Source organism: Schistocerca piceifrons, chromosome 7 (genome assembly GCF_021461385.2).
Source record: "Schistocerca piceifrons isolate TAMUIC-IGC-003096 chromosome 7, iqSchPice1.1, whole genome shotgun sequence".
NCBI lineage: Eukaryota > Metazoa > Arthropoda > Insecta > Orthoptera > Acrididae > Schistocerca > Schistocerca piceifrons.
The window spans coordinates 399428387-399441707 of record NC_060144.1 but is presented as its reverse complement, the minus strand read 5'-3'; the positions used below and the strand labels follow the sequence as shown (position 1 = coordinate 399441707).

The window sequence follows — 13321 nt, the reverse complement described above, 5'->3', positions numbered from 1 at the left end:
TAAATGAAGCAGGCAAAAAGGAATACAAACGTCTCAAAAATGAGATCGACAGAAAGTGCAAAATGGCTAAGCAGGGATGGCTAGAGAAAAAATGTAAGGATGTAGAGGCTTATCTCACTAGGGGTAAGATAGATACTGCCTACAGGAAAATTAAAGAGACCTTTGGAGATAAGATAACGACTTGTATGAATATCAAGAGCTCAGATGGAAACCCAGTTCTAAGCAAAGAAGGGAAAGCAGAAACGTGGAAGGAGTATATAGAGGGTCTATACAAGGGCGATGTACTTGAGGACAATATTATGGAAATGGAAGAGGATGTAGATGAAGATGAAATGGGAGATACGATATTGCGTGAAGAGTTTGACAGAGCTCTGAAAGACACGAGTCGAAACAAGGCCCCGGGAGTAAACAACATTCCATTGGAACTACTGACGGCCTTGGGAGAGCCAGTCCTGACAAAACTCTACCATCTGGTGAGCAAGATGTATGAAACAGGCCAAATATCCTCAGACTTCAAGAAGAATATAATAATTCCAATCCCAAAGAAAGCAGGTGTTGACAGAAGTGAAAATTACCGAACAATCAGTTTAATAATCCACAGCTGCAAAATACTAAAACGAATTCTTTACAGACGAATGGAAAAACTAGTAGAAGCCGACCTCGGGAAAGATCAGTTTGGATTCCGTAGAAACACTGGAACACGTGAGGCAATACTGACCTTACGACTTATCTTAGAAGAAAGATTAAGGAAAGTCAAACCTACGTTTCTAGCATTTGTAGACTTAGAGAAAGCTTTTGACAATGTTGACTGGAATACTCTCTTTCAAACTCTAAAGGTGGCAGGGGTAAAATATAGGGAGCGAAAGGCTATTTACAATTTGTACAGAAACCAGATTGCAGTTATAAGAGTCGAGGGACATGAAAGGGAAGCAGTGGTTGGGAAGGGAGTAAGACAGGGTTGTAGCCTCTCCCCGATGTTATTCAATCTGTATATTGAGCAAGCAGTAAAGGAAACAAAAGAAAAATTCGGAGTAGGTATTAAAATCCATGGAGAGGAAATAAAAACTTTGAGGTTCGCCGATGACATTGTAATTCTGTCAGAGACAGCAAAGGACTTGGAAGAGCAGTTGAATGGAATGGACAGTGTCTTGAAAGGAGGATATAAGATGAACATCAACAAAAGCAAAACGAGGATAATGGAATGTAGTCAAATTAAGTCGGGTGATGCTGAGGGAATTAGATTAGGAAATGAGCCACTTAAAGTAGTAAAGGAGTTTTGCTATTTGGGGAGCAAAATAACTGATGATGGTCGAAGTAGAGAGGATATAAAATGTAGACTGGCAATGGCAAGGAAAGCGTTTCTGAAGAAGAAAAATTTGTTAACATCGAGTATAGATTTAAGTGTCAGGAAGTCATTTCTGAAAGTATTTGAATGGAGTGTAGCCATGTATGGAAGTGAAACATGGACGATAACGAGTTTGGACAAGAAGAGAATAGAAGCTTTCGAAATGTGGTGTTACAGAAGAATGCTGAAGATTAGATGGGTAGATCACATAACTAATGAGGAAGTATTGAATAGGATTGGGGAGAAGAGAAATTTGTGGCACAACTTGACCAGAAGAAGGGATCGGTTGGTAGGACATGTTCTGAGGCATCAAGGGATCACCAATTTAGTATTGGAGGGCAGCGTGGAGGGTAAAAATCGTAGAGGGAGACCAAGAGATGAATACACTAAGCAGATTCAGAAGGATGTAGGTTGCAGTAGGTACTGGGAGATGAAGAGGCTTGCACAGGATAGAGTAGCATGGAGAGCTGCATCAAACCAGTCTCAGGACTGAAGACCACAACTACAACAACAACAATCAAAGCTCGGAGTTTTGGAGTTACTGGGTTCATAGGAACAATGAGTTTCTTCTTGAACGGATTTGGAAAGGTAGTGGTTGTATTAAGAGTCATTTTTTAAGCTGGTCAAGTATCTATCCGTAAGGTTTACAGTAGACTTAAAAATTCCATTATCTACAAAGAGAGATTGCACTTTAATCACATACTGATCTTCACTTAAGATAACGGCTGTGCTTCTTATGTCCGACTGCACGATTAGCGCGTTATGTTCGTCGAGTTTTTTGTTATTACTGTCCAAAACAGCCTTGTCACTGTAAAGTCGTTCCTTGACTAAACCAGATCCTTTGTAGTCAGTACGACCTCCCTCGATTATTTTCTTGACGCCAATAACTACTTCATAGCGTTAGGCAGTGGCGTGGCTATGTTGGCAGAATGTGGCACAGAAACGGTGTGGGAGATCAACGAACTACTCCCTTGTTGATTGGTCATATCATTGATGTATGACAATCCTTCCTCTAAAAATGATCTTTCTTTCTTATCAAAGTTGATATCAGAAATGTTGCGCTCCCCCTACGACGAAAGTCAAAACTACACTCAGTGACATACTGATGAACAATCTAATGCCTCTTATTACGTAACCTACTTAGTTTACCCTGATGTGTAGCACAAATACGATCTCTAAATTGCCCCCTTCGTCCCCAATGTGCTCGCGGGCCCAATCATACTGCTGCCCGCTTACTAACCTGGAAAATGCCAACTGGGCTAAATACAATCCCTTATTTACCTGATCATTTTTTGCATACAAACTTCGTATTTCTCATCTGACACAATATGCCATAACTTCGGAAATATAGTGTTCAGGCATAGCCAATCTTTGTCGGAACGAGTGCTTTATATGATTTTGGATGCAACCATTCTGAGACACAGCCTATTGAACTGGACGTGTGCTTTAAGCCTCAATTGGCATGCTTCTGCAGCCCACTTTTAGGTAGGGCAACCACAGCTATCAGTAGCCATTTTGGGTATTAATTAACCGCTTCAGCTATATTTAGTCCTTTATTATTGGGTCACTATCGGTTTCGTGGCGCTAAAAGCCACATCTTCAAGTAAACATCTGTATAACAATAAACCCAGAATGAATAACAGCTCTGAGATATACACTGGTATCGTAAATTATTTTAAGATTTAAAAAAAAATTTGAAAACTATTAAAAACTTTTACATGAGAACACAAAATGATAGTACTCACATAACTAAAACATTAGTCATCTGAAGGTGTGGCTTTTAGTGCCACAAAACCGGTAGCGATCCAATAATAAAGGACTAAATACAGCTGAGGCGATTTATTCACATCCAAGCTGACTTCCAACAGGATGGAGCAACTGCCCATACAGCCGGCCAAACCTTGGAGCGCACATGAACATTCTTCGCGCCTGACAGAGTTGTCAGCAGAGCTCAGTCTGTCACTATGCGATTACATTGTGGAGGAAGCCCTGAAGTCTAAGGTGTATCGCAAAAACCCTCATAGCCTTCAAGAACTGCAGCAGAACGTTTCGTACGAGACTGTAGCAGTTCCAGTTGTCCAGCTTCGGTCTGCCTTCAGCAAATTATTGACACGGGCTCAGAAGTGCCAAGAGATGTGTGGTCGTCACTTTCGACATCTGCTATAGTCAGGTTAGTACTCCATTTCCTTTGCTGTGTTTCTTTGTACCCTGGAACTCTTTTCTCTGTGCCACTTTTATTTGCCTCGCCCTGTAGAACGGTGCTGTGTAGATAACTAATGAAAATGTTCGTACTGCCAAGCAGCCTTCTTTTACATTGCAAACTGAAGTCATTAATTATTTTTAAAAGTTAAGTAAGTAGCTCGTGGTTTTGTGGTTAGCATTGCTGACTCTCGATCTTGGTGCTTCGGGTTCGATTCCCGGCCGGACGGGGGATTTTTCTCTGGTCGCGGTTGCGTGTCTGTGTGACCATCATTTCGTCATCGTTGATGCCCAGACCGTTGAAGTGGTGTCAGATGAAGACTTCCTCCGGGCGGCCAACTGCCCAGAATGGGATTCGCAGCCAACAATGCCATACGCACATTTCATTGTTTTTACGTTAAAACTGTACAAGCTTTCCACCACTTCGTGATGAAAAACCTCAAAATGTCCACTTACATGTACATCTGCAGCGCGTAAGAATTCATATATCATGAAATTACGCCCTTACATATTGTCAGAATGTAATACAGTTATTATGGATATAAGGGAGATACATTATGAAGGCATATTATATCAGTTGAAAGAGAAAGATATCGTTAATAGTGAGCTAGAAATATTGTAACGCATGGGTCTCGCGAGTAGGAGTCGGTTAATCATCCGCTACGTTTGGCAGCTGGGTGATAACTCGAGTAACAGCGGGTCTGGAATTATCGTCGCTGGACCAAGATGACGTTGTGAGAACAGAGAACTGCGTTATACATGGCGATTCCGTAATGATGTTACAAACTTCCAGGGATGATGGAGAAGGGTAAGCGTTTCAGCTAGTTCGGAAACGATCGAGTCGGAAGTTTTAAGCGAAGATGGTTTTGATATTCTGTCGGTGGAATACGTCTACTAGTACTGTTGTTGCTTAATATTGTAGTGTAGGCAACTTTCAGAGGTGATAGTATGGACACAACAAGAAAAAAAAGTCTGGTAAACATGGGCTCTAAAATACAGACGTTAAGAGCTAAGAGCACTTGTTATCTTCGGTATTTGATTGAAAGAAGAGACCAGTCGACAGAAAACATCCTACAGCATCATCGGGGAAGGGGGTTGGGGAGGGAGGAATTGTAGAGGGAGAATCAAGGTCTAACTACAGAAAACGGGTACAAGTGGATGTATCGTGCAATACTTATACAGACATGAAGAGGCTTCCTAGAGTATAATTTATTGCGGAGAGTTACGTCAAACTTATCTAAGACAGAAGACCACGAGAGTGCGTAAAAGCGTTAAAGTTGTTAACAATTACAGTATAGCAACATGCCTCTATTCCTCCTTGTTGTGTACCAATTAAACTCTAAAGAATGGCTATTTGTTGTAAAAACGGAAGTTTGTGTCGTTTTGTGGAATGTAATGTGTGCTTCTGAATGCAAAATATACGTGTAGCTTTACTGCTGCATAACATTTACGAGGAGAATAGCCCTCAGGGCCTGAATCACGCGATTGTTTTCTTGCATCGTAACACACTCGTCACCTCACACAGCGTTATTAAGAAAGAAGTGGGGACAAGAACTGTAAACTTGGAAAGTAACGGTGTACTGTACCAAGAGTTCCAGAACAAGCACCGATGCTTCGATGGGAACACATTTCCACACCACAGAGTGTGGTAGAGTCTGAATCGAATCCAAAGACTGTGGTGTCCCTTGACAAAACATATGTGTTTAAGCAGTTGGTAACATCGTTATTTCCAAACGGAAGTTTCATTCCTTGAATTACATGGCTGATTAGCTTATGTGTGATTTTAACACTGTACTGCACAATCGTGTGAATGACTGTCTTTTCAAGACACATGACAACAATCGACAGAGGGATTAGTGTCGGATTGTTGTAGCGTCAGAAATATATGTAAGTAATAGAAGTAAAGATATGTATGTAGCGATAGTATGAGACGTGGACTGTGCTGTTCGTTGTGGTACAAGTGGCAGAAAGGAGAGTTACAATCACATTTAGCCGTTATAACAAACAGCGCTTCAATAATTTTCTATTTTATAAGTAGTTTCATACGTTATTCCGAGCATAGAAACTTCCACCAGTTCTTTGAAAGTGCAATCTACGTAGAAAATATCACACAACAATCAACATATGTCCGCTTTACTACATAAAAACTTAGTACTTCGTATCTTCCATCGCTACTATTGTTTTTCATATCGTAATATTTCATCCAATCGGTGCAGTCCTAAAGTATCGACCGCACACAGTTCAGTGCAGCGCCGCGAAACGGCATCAAAAAGGCGCTGACCCGCGCGCCAATGGAAACAGCGGGCAGCACCACACCTCCAGGAAGAGTTCATCGCCCCTATCATCTCTGATGTAACCAGCTGCCCATCGTTGGTCGCCACAGTTCGAATGCAGTTTTCGAAAGCATCAGCACTAATAGGAAGACGTTACTTAGCCTGCGTTCTGCGAGTAGTAATAGAGTGTAAAGTACTTCTAGTTATGTTTAGTTTCTTTTTAGAAATAGAGTGCCGTAATTAGAAAGCGTTTTGTACAGATGATTCCTGCCATCGGCCATCGCAACTTCTCTCCTTTCTTTTTTGTATCGATGCTGACTCCCACAGTAGCCAATACAACACAATTCTTACATTTCATTATGGTAGCGTATTTATAAATAAAATACGTTCATATCTCTTGTCGAAAGAATTTATCTAGAGTGTTGGAGCACTCTTTAAATGAAAACAAACTTCTCCGTAGACGGAGCTACCACGTCTCAGACATCATTATGATGTTGGGTAAGCATTTAAAATGTTTAATAAAAGAATACATTGTCTGTTGTAGGCTGTATTGTACTTTATTAAAATCGACTTTAACAAAGCACAATACAGTTCACAACGGACGATGCATTCTTTTATCAGACCCTATAGGCTGTGGATCGCCACGAAAGCAACATCTTTAAAATGTTGTTGTCCTATTCAGAGCTAAAAACGAGCTCTTTTCATAGTTGTTGTACAGATCACAGTCGTAGCGAATCTGTGCCAAATTACGAACATCAGAAAGAGCTGTAGCTAATTATCTGTTTCGTAATAAACATGCTAGAATTTGTCATTGAATTCTTCAGGCGAATAAAATACAGCATAAGAAATTCGTTCTTTACTCTTATGAAATAGAGGTCTTTGTAAAATTCCATCACTTCTCAAATACATGAACTGAAAAGATTTCTTTGTAGTGAGGGGTCTAAGAGAGAAATAAAATGCGAAGATTAAAAGACGTCAAATCTTTCGATAATTTCCGTTATCATGTTTTCAAAGTGCTAGTTGTCAAGCGAAAGTTTAAGTCATTAGATTTTAGTTTGCAGGTCTCCTCAAAATCACTAAATGCTCGTGGTGTCCAAGTTAAACCTCACTTCTTGATACTACTCTCTTTTGTTTTTCCTGAATTCACTGTGTACAATCAACAGCATATCTGTAGCCTTGGAAACTATTATATTCTGTTTACACCCCAAAACTGCTAGCGCATTACGATAATCAGAAAAAGTGCAGTTATTTTCGATCGTCGTTAACACTAGTGCTGTACACCTCTGAAATTGTTGCACGAAGTGTGCACCAGGGTCACAGTGGCCCTCAATTATCTGATGGCGAAAGTGCTTGAAAAATAGTATATTTTATAATGAAATTGGACTCTGATGTACTAATCTCATTTTATTTCACCTTTCTCATGTACGTTTTCAATCAATATTAGTATTAATGCCTCCAAAATTCGAGGCTTAGTAAAAACTGTCATGGAAACTTTTCAATGTAGAAACCTGAAAGTGATGCGGATCTAAAGACTTTGTTTGCAGTTTAATTACATGAAAAAGCTATTCATTTAAAGAAACGCACATACTACACGATTATTCTGAGGTGTCCAAAACCTCTTACATTCATTATTTCCGCAATCTCGGAATATGGACTACAAGTTATCGGTATATGGCAGACCTGAACGTTTAGGGACAGTTGTGTTCCAACAATGAGCATTCTTGCCGTGAGCAACTCTGTTTACTTCATCGCTATCTGAAGATTCAGTAGACTGATTAGATTCGCCATTATCCATAACTACTGTATGGGTATCGACCTTCAGAATCACTTTCATCACGAAAATCACTTATTTCATTTTCACATTTAAGTTCTTCTAGCAAGGCTTCCCGTATAACATAATCTGTTAGTAAAATGTCATTCCCTTATACCATTTTCACACAAATTATCTTCAAACTGAGGGACAGAGCAGTTACATGAAGTGTCCTCCAGGGCCACAGTGAACATTCAAAAAATAATTCTGTCGAGTTAATTAAGCACCACTGTGTCACTATTTCCAACGTCCATCCTCTACTAGACCTCCCTCAATGTTGAGTTTGCATTGGCGGCAGCGGGCTGTGTATTTGCAGTGACGTGTGCATAATAGCAAACAAAAATCTCCAGGATCAGAGTTCAAATGGTTCAAATGGCTCTGAGCACTATGGGACTTAACATCTATGGTCATCAGTCCCCTAGAACTTAGAACTACTTAAACCTAACTAACCTAAGGACATCACACAACATCCAGCCATCACGAGGCAGAGAAAATCCCTGACCCCGCCGGGAATCGAACCCGGGAACCCGGGCGTGGGAAGTGAGAACGCTACCGCACGACCACGAGATGCGGGCTAGGATCAGAGTGACCGAGGTGTATACTCTCAGGGTTAAACAGTTTCAATGACTGCAGGGAACAGCAGGTGGACCTAAAGCGGCGAGCCTTACCCGCTGTTTCCATTCACGTAATCCACAACGCTTCTACGTATAATCGACTGATAGAAACAGATAAGTGTTCCGAGGTCAGCCGGTCAGCTGAAGCCAGTGGCTGCACGAGATAGGCAAGCGCATTTCCCGTAAACATGTATCTAAAGCCACGCGTGCAGATGTCATCCATATAAACACAGCACCAGTATTCACTTCAGTACGACTGTACTTCGACCGTTGAAAAGACGGCGGAGTAAGCAGTAAGTGTAAAACTTTCTTGCCTGATTCTCATGTGCAAAGCGTCGCTTTCACGGTACGAGACACTGCTATGCAGACGCTAAATTGTTCGTTTCCCTCTTTAGGTGGGTCAAACGAAGCGCTCGAAGACTGGCCAGATGTCGAACTATGCGGGGCAGCGCTTGAAGACACGCCCGATGTCGAACTATGCGGGGCAGCGCCGCTTGGGAACTTTGACGGCTTCCTGGCGCGCCGCGAGAGGAGATGAAGCAGGTTGCCGGAAAACTTACCTCAGGCAAGAAGGTCGCAGCACCAGCAGTGCAGGCACAGCACAGTACAGCAACGCGCGTCCCGTGCTGCGTGTTTGACGGCGGCGTCGCGACTGGTAGGCGGCTTGGTTTGCCTTGGCTAGCCTGGGCGCGACCTTGGCAGCCATCTGGATGACTCAGCACCTCCGCCGCTCTTCCTGCTGCTATCGCCCAGCTGATCCTCACGCGCTCTCGCTTCAGCTCAGTATATCGCGAGATGCTGTCTAAAGTGGGTTTACACTTCTGCGCCTACAAGTAGTCGCCGTGTACCTGTGTTCGCCTCATACGCAAGGAAAAGCACACTTTTTTATCCGCGCAACTAAAGAGCCCAACACACCCACCAACCGACCGACCGACCGACAGAACGAGGGTAGTTGTTATGGCCAACCACTCGTCACCCAGTATACTGTACCGCGTGTAACGCTGTCGTGTCAAGTTTCCGACTGAGGTTCGTCAGTTGTCTGCGTGTGAGATAACAAAATATTCGACGTAGGGATAGGAACAGGGTGGCGCTTTTATCGCTGAGTGAAGGCGTGTGTAGGCTACATACGAAATCGGTCGTTCAGTCGGTTGCACTGTCGGTTGGTGCATACGTATGGCCCTTAAGGACCGACATCGGCCGACCTTTTCAAATCAGTACGCCACTAAGAGCGCGGTTACACTGTAGCCGATCTCATCGTCCGGACGTGCACACTTCGGACGACAATCGGGGGAAATTAAACTTTTCTTTGGTCAAATCAACCGACATTCTCACACACGAAATATAGACTGTGCTAAACTGGTAAGTTTACTCCAAGAAAGGGCGAGTTTGTGGCATCCTGAGGGTGAAAATATCATAATTGGAATATAATTTAGAATATATCGGCTGAAATCGCAGCTTTATCGTACACCACAACTAGGCAGAATATTTATTGGAAATTTTATGCGTAAATTATAACCTCAAAAAATAATTAGTTGAAGTGAGCAGGGTGGCTTAAAAAATGGCTCAAATGGCTCTGAGCACTATGGGACTTAACATCTATGACCATCAGTCCCCTAGAACTTAGAACTACTTAAGCCTAACTAACCTAAGGACATCACACAACACCCAGTCATCACGAGGCAGAGAAAATCCCTGACCCCGCCGGGAATCTAACCCGGGAACCCGGGCGCGGGAAGCGAAGGGTGGCTTATCTTATGCAGAAAGTTAGTGTAGTGCGTCTTTTTTTGGCTTGTGGTAGGTTGGCATTAGCTGTCTACAGATTACACTATCGGCCATTAAAATTGCTACACCAAGAAGAAATGCAGATGATAAACGGGTATTCATTGGACAAATATATTATACTAGAGCTGACATGTGATTACAGTTTCACGCCATTTGGGTGCATAGATCCTGAGAAATCAGTACCCAGAACAGCCACCTCTGGCCGTAATAGCGGCCTTGATACGCCTGGGCATTGAGTCAAACAGAGCTTGGATGGCGTGTACAGGTACAGCTGCCCATGCAGCTTCAACACGATACCACGGTTCATCAGGAGTAGTGACTGGCGTATTGTGACGAGCCAGTTGCTCGGCCACCATTGACCAGACGTTTACAATTGGTGAGAGATCTGGAGAATGTGCTGACCAGGGCAGCAGTCGAACATTTTCTGTATCCAGAAAGGTCCGTACAGGACCTGCAACATGCCGTCGTGCATTATCCTGCTGAAATGTAGGGTTTCGCAGGGATCGAATGAAGGGTAGAGCCACGGGTCGTAACACATCTGAAATGTAACGTCCACTGTTCAAGGTGCCGCCAATGCGAACAAGAGGTAACCGAGACGTGTAACCAATGGCACCCCATATACGATCACGCCGGGTGATACGCCAGTATGGCGATGACGAATACACACTTCCAATGTGCGTTCACCGCGATGTCGCCAAACACGGATGCGACCATCATGATGCTGTAAACAGAACCTGGATTCATCCGAAAAAATGACGTCTTGCCATTCGTGCACCCAGGTTCGTCGTTGAGCACACCATCGCAGGCGCTCCTGTCTGTGATGCAGCGTCAAAGCTAACCGCAGCCATGGTCTCCGAGCTGATAGTCCATGCTGCCGCAAACGTCGTCGAACTGTTCGTGCAGATGGTTGTTGTCTTGCAAACGTCCTTATCTGTTGACTCAGGGATCGAGACGTGGTTGTACGATCTGTTACAGCCATGCGGATAAGATGCCTGTCATCTCGACTGCTAGTGATACGAGGTCCTTGAGATCCAGCACGGCGTTCCGTATTACCCTCCTGAACCACCGATTCGATATTCTGCTAACAGTCATTGGATCTCGACCAACGCGAGCAGCAATGTCGCGATACGATAAACCGCAATGGTAATAGGCTACAATCTGACCTTTATCAAAGTCGGAATCGTGATGGTAGGCATTTCTCCTCCTTACACGAGGCATCACAACAACGTTTCACCAGGCAACACCAGTCAACTGCAGTTTGTGTATGAGAAATCGGTTGGAAACTTTCCTCATGTCAGCACGTTGTAGGTGTCGCCACCGGCGCCAACCTTGTGTGAATGCTCTGAAAAGGTAATCATTTGCATATCACAGCATTTTCTTCCTGTCGGTTAAATTTCGCGTCTGTAGCACGTCATCTTTGTGGTGTAGCAGTTTTAATGGCCAGTAGTGTATTATTACCACTTACTGGCTTTTGTGTTACTAGGTTGGTGATATGAAGTGGTTTACAAAATGGTGTACGGTAAGTATTTCCACTTTTCAGTGCTTTACGCGTTCAGAATATCATGTGCTAAACTTTAAGCTTGTGTTTCACAGGTATGTTGACTGACAGTCGTTGGAGGTTAATTGACGTATGTCTGCACAGCTTTAAATAAATACAGCGAAACAGGAGTGTTTGTAATCTTGCTTTTGAAGGTCATCACGAGTCGAGTATGTGACAGAGCGTTTCTTCCGTTATCCCATACGTTCGTAAAACTTGTTTGGCTATTCCGTTTGCAGAGGACAGAGTGAACAGTACTCGCCCAGTTGTTTTCGAGACAGATATAGCTCATCCACATGCATTCGGCGTCCTTGTTAGCAAAAGCGACAATGCAGCGTACGTTTCCAAGCACAGAGGCGTACTGTTGTCCATCCCACCCCAGCAGATTCAAATCTAACCTACTTCACACATAGAAGAGATTCTAACCTAACCTAACATTCTTCAACCTGCCAAAAACTGACTGAGATCAGACGCACTATGACCACACTGTCGGCCGATATTATCGGGCGACCTCTGGCGACGGCATCTGACGATCGCTAGACTGAACCACTTACTCTGTTCCAGCGATGAAGGTGTCATCTCTACTAGCACAACTCGCCACAGCCAGTATATTTTCAAGTAAAGACGACCTCGTAAAAAAGCATTAATATCTTCTGCGCAGGGCACTCGTGAACGTGGCGGAAGAGACAAACCTGGGAAGGTGTATCGCCTTTAATAACTCGTGACTCGAAGTAACATTTCGTCTGGTTGGGCCACTGACAGGAAGAAAAAAAACTGTAAAGAAGCTATACCAGCGGCGATATGGTTATTAGCTATGACAGTAACAGATATACTCTAATGTAATATACAAACGCAATATAAACAGACATTATGTAAATCATTGAGTTGCAGAAGAGTCTACAGCCCTTACGCGCTCAGTAAAATTTTCTTTCAACATGAGTAGAACGGTAATCGACTACTCACGGTGGTTGTACATTACATGCCGGCGCGTAAAATCAGCTGCCACCCAAGAAGCGTGTGTGTGGATCGGCGACATTAATGATCGGTTGACTGTGCGGCACGTAGAGGTCTGAAATACTAAGTATGCTGAAGACCGTACATGTACAGAAGCCGGGGACGGTGGCATTGTCGGAACACAAGCAATTCTCGCCTCAAGCATGTTGTAACAACGGGTTTTGTGACCTTTGTGTCTTCTTATCCTTTATTTTCTTGTTTACTTTGTTTCGTGACACATTTCGAAGCTTGCTTGAGGATCTGATATCTCCCTACGAGCGCTCTCCCATAACAGAGACCAAATATGTGAATGCAAAGAATGATTTAAAATTTACAATGCCTGGACAAAGAAAAAGCCTACAACATACATAACAACATAAATAGATAAAAAAGTTTTTGATTGAAATAGTTTCGGCAGTAATCAAGTCAGCTCTATGGGTGGAAGACGTTTTTACCGTTATTCATCACTTACAAAGAAAAATCACAGAGGATAAAGTAAAAAAGTGCCGCGTCCTCCATTTAAAATTGGTTTCGAGTGTTTGTGCGTATAGACTACCTGCAAAAAAAAAAAAAAAAAAAAAAAAAAAAAAAAAAAAAAAAAAAAAAAAAAAAAAAGGAAAGCGCTCAGAGGACACGGTCGGACATGCAGTCGGCGAGTATTTAAATGATTAGAGCTGCAATTCTCTGTAACAGGCAGAACGGCGGTCAGGATGCATCACTATTGTTCGTGTTTAGAGTTCTTGCCAGCCTGGTGTGGTATGAAAGGGG

At 43.0% G+C, this 13321-nt stretch overlaps 1 protein-coding gene across 1 annotated transcript in view; it reads right to left on the bottom strand.

Moving 5' to 3' along the window:
* The window catches only part of LOC124805121 (myrosinase 1-like), a 217336-nt gene extending 208407 nt beyond the window's left edge, over positions 1-8929 (bottom strand). The window contains exon 1 of the mRNA XM_047265573.1: positions 8802-8929. The gene's annotated coding sequence lies outside the window, so the exon portion shown is untranslated. The remainder of the gene's footprint in view (positions 1-8801) is intronic.
* Between the last annotated feature and the right edge of the window lie 4392 nt (positions 8930-13321).